This window comes from Gossypium arboreum, chromosome 10 (assembly GCF_025698485.1).
Source record: "Gossypium arboreum isolate Shixiya-1 chromosome 10, ASM2569848v2, whole genome shotgun sequence".
Classification (NCBI taxonomy): domain Eukaryota; kingdom Viridiplantae; phylum Streptophyta; class Magnoliopsida; order Malvales; family Malvaceae; genus Gossypium; species Gossypium arboreum.
In genome coordinates this window covers 32,642,298-32,646,395 of record NC_069079.1, presented here as the reverse complement: position 1 = coordinate 32,646,395, position 4,098 = coordinate 32,642,298, and the positions used below count along the sequence as shown (strand labels likewise).

Genomic DNA, 4,098 nt, shown 5'->3' with positions numbered 1-4,098 from the left:
GACTAAACCATGCTCGATACCACTAAATGTAACACCCTCGCCCGCATCCGACGTTGGGGCGGGGTTGAGGTGCTACGACTTTTACTAACACTTCCATACTAAGCAGGCCATGAAATCTCAAATAATTAAAACTTTTCTTTTCACATGCAATTTGTCCCTTATGCGAGCTTACGAGGCCCAATACATGCATTCGAGGCGGTTCGGAACCCAATCGAGAACTCATAAAAACTTAGAAAAATCTCTTGCGTTAAGGCTTCACACACCCATGTGCTCAGGACGTGTGGCGAAATAGTCTAATTATCAAGCCTTTTGTCACTCTCACACCACATGCATAGATACATACTTATCCAATAACATACAACGTGGCATAAATGAGCTCTTAAACATCTACAAACATGTTATGCTCGAGTTATTTTCTTATGTAATAAATATTATAGAATTTGCCCATATCATTACCACATACTAGACATAACTATCATTACATCACAAACCATTCATGAAGCATTATTAACTATTTACCAATCACTTAATCCTGCATTAGTTACTAGCTCATCAATGAATCTCAATTCAATCTCTAGGCATACATGTTGTAAGCCACATCACAAGAGATAATAACATACATGCATAAGAATAATCATATGGGCCCATAATGTCATTAGCCGACATAGGCCAATTTACATGACTAATACTACCTTAATAACAAGCCAATGCCTTTGGCTAAATCATAATATTACATACTCACATTAAAACCCTATACATGCCATAGACTCGAATCACTTGAGTTTACTTACTCCGATAACGTTAACTCGATAGGGTGATAATATCTCTGACGGCCTCCAACCCGAGCTAACCTGGAAACTCTAGAAAACATGGGAAAGAAGGGGTAGCTTTCACTTAGTAAGTTCATATGAAAACAATTAGCAACTCATTAACTTGTTTTATCAATGTTTACAACATATGTTCAAGTTCACTACAAGCTGTCTTTCTGAGCAACGGTCACTAAATTATTTATATATGGAGCTACGAAACTACGAATTAAGTTCCGTTAATTTTCCTGAAACTAGACTTATTTTCCTTTCTTCCATAAAATTTCCAGAATTTTGGTTAAGCCAAATAGTACAGTTTATTAGTTAAAGTATCCCTGTTTCAGGGTATGACCACTCTGACCCTGTGCACTACAAACAGAATTTATCCCTGTAAAAATTCCAACGACCATGTCGTTTATTTCCCTAAAATAGACTCAATAAGGAATCCATTCATATAAGGTATGACTCTTAATAATTTTTGTACAATTTTTGGTGAATTTCTAAAGTCAGAACAGGGGATCTCGAATTCATTCAGACCCTATTTCACAAGAATTCAAATATCACACAATATGGAATTCTTTTTCTTCCCCTGTTTCTTTCATGTGAAAATAGACTCATTAAGCTTTAATCCCATATTTTATTCTGCCTCTAACTCATTTTCCACTATTTTTAGTGTATTATTAAAGTTACACTACTGCAGTAACTCAAATCTGTCAAGGCTAAATTACTCATCCATGATCATTGTTCACAAAATTAATACAACATCGTTTGTATAATCATCACCGAGACATTCATATCACATTTTCATTTACCATCTTACCATATTGTTGTTATGTCGAGTTTTCAACCCGAGGGTTAAGTACACACCTGTTCAAAGTATTCATTTTACAACATTTACCAATCGTCCCTTTCATCTCGAGTATTCCTCCATTTGAGTAGAATTTTACCCGTTGAACACATTGGAATATAATTCGGATACATGGAAAGTTTGCACATAAGTGCCACATATGTAGCCAAGCTACCATGTAACCCGCCCATAAGTGAACTCGGACTCAACTCAACGAGCTCGGGCGTTCGCATCCATAAGTGAACTCGGACTCAACTCAACGAGCTCGGATGCCTAGTTACATCTCACGAACTCGGACTCAACTCAACGAGTTCGAACATTCGCATCCATAAGTGAACTCGGACTCAACTCGGCGAGTTCGGATGCTCAACCATCCTAGTGACATGTCACTTGTATCCTAATCTATTCCTAAGGTTCAAAGCGGGATTTTCCTCGAACACATCCTTGCCATCTTCCGTAAAATACCGAAACCAATACTCGGTAGCACTTTATATTTAATGAGATAATACACATATCTTGCATTTTATTGAAAATAACCACAAAGCATATATTTCATGATAAAAATCAGCATATCATATATTTAACATCAATAACTTAAAAATAACAATTATGCTACATTATTTACACATGAACTTACCTCGATACCACAAAGGTGAAAAGGACATACTAGTCCATAAATCGATTTCTTTCCGTTCTAGGTCCAAGTCTCAATTTTCATCATCTATAACATCATATTTAGCCTACCAATCAGTCACAATATTCATATGGGTCTAAAATCATATTTTTACAAATTTTCATTTTGACCCTAAACTTTTGCATATTTGCACTTTTGCCCTAATGCTCGTAAATTAATTTTATTCAATTTCTATAAGGTTTAAGACATGCTGAACATTTTTCTCTTCTATGGAAACTCTAAATTTTCACTAATTCACACACTTATGACCAATTTGTAACTTTCACAATTTAACCCCTTTTTGACATTTTTACCGAAATTCATTGAATAAAACTCATATTTAACACATCAAAAGTATAGCATTCATATAGCTAAACGGATAATTTCATATGCACAAATTCTCAATATCATACTTACATCACATTACCAACCCTTATGTTCATACACAAAAGATCAACTTAGCCAAAGGCCGGTAGCTCATTTATTGACTGAGCGAATACAGATTTGTAAGGGATCAACTAATTCAAAGCACACACGAAACATACCTCATCGCTGGGATTTTACGGCGTATTAATTTAAATTTTACAGCAAGATCTCTCATTCCCAAATCAAGCATCTTGAGGTTTAGCCGGATATAACCACTCGCCCAAGGCCTTGGTCTTAGCCGGATATGGTCACTAGCATAAATGCCTTCGGGACTTAGCCGGATATAGTTACTAGCACAAATGCCTTGGATCTTAGTCCGGATGTAGTCGCTTAGCACAAAAGCCTTCGGGACTTAGCAGGATATCATTCGAGTAACCATGCTCATATATCAATAAATCATGACACATTCATATTTCATTTTCATTACCAAAGCTCAAACACAAGACACTTATCGCATTTACAATTTCGGCTCAATAGCCACATACAAGAGCATGATTTTGATTTACTTAAAACATAATCTAACCGAATCATAATTTAAGTTCCATTACTCGAAAACTTACCTCGGATGTTGTCGAGCGATTAGATGGCTATTCGACCACTTTTTCCTTCCCTTTATCGGATTTAGTTCCCTTTGCTCTTGAGCTTAATTTAACAAATAAATTGATTTAATCATTTGAGCATCGAAAAGAGGAACTCAAGGTACTTAGCCCACATATATTCATCGGACATTAAAGTCACATATATACGGAATCATGAATCAAACTCAACACATTAGTTAATACTCTCCTTAGCCAATTTTCTAAGTCAAGATAAAGCCTTCAATATGCTTACCTATGGCCGAACAACACATCAACCTATGTACTCATTCATGTGGCCGATTATGCATGTCTATGTTGAGGCCAATTATATACTCAATACCACACACAAATGGCATACCTTTTACTAACTAATGCATTACATATTATAACTCAATACGCATCCATCATGTACTCCATAACCGAAACACCATCATATGTAAATATATACCTTGAGATATTGTATATGTCATACCAATTCGTTATGTGCAAACATATATATATATACATATATATATGTGCAAGAGCCGAATCTGAAAGTTGATTATAACTAAACATGAACATAAATCCAAAACATAAATCTTACCTACCATGCAATAAGCATAAATCATACTTATGGATATACCATGGCCGAATACATCACAACACCATACCATTTCAATTTTGGTCATGGTTAAACAAAGAACTTAATGTCTCACTCAAAAATGCTAAAAAGAAAATCCAAGAGTCATCAATCCACCATCACATGTATCATTAACAAGCTTCATATTT

General features: G+C 35.4%; 1 long non-coding RNA gene across 1 annotated transcript; it reads right to left on the bottom strand.

Annotated features, from left to right (window-relative positions):
* Positions 1-504: 504 nt before the first annotated feature.
* LOC128282475 (uncharacterized) lies at positions 505-2,380 on the bottom strand. The gene is made up of 2 exons (XR_008272754.1): positions 2,291-2,380; positions 505-860 (listed from the first exon to the last, which is right to left on the bottom strand). It is a non-coding gene; the product is annotated as an uncharacterized LOC128282475 (long non-coding RNA).
* Positions 2,381-4,098: the final 1,718 nt, after the last annotated feature.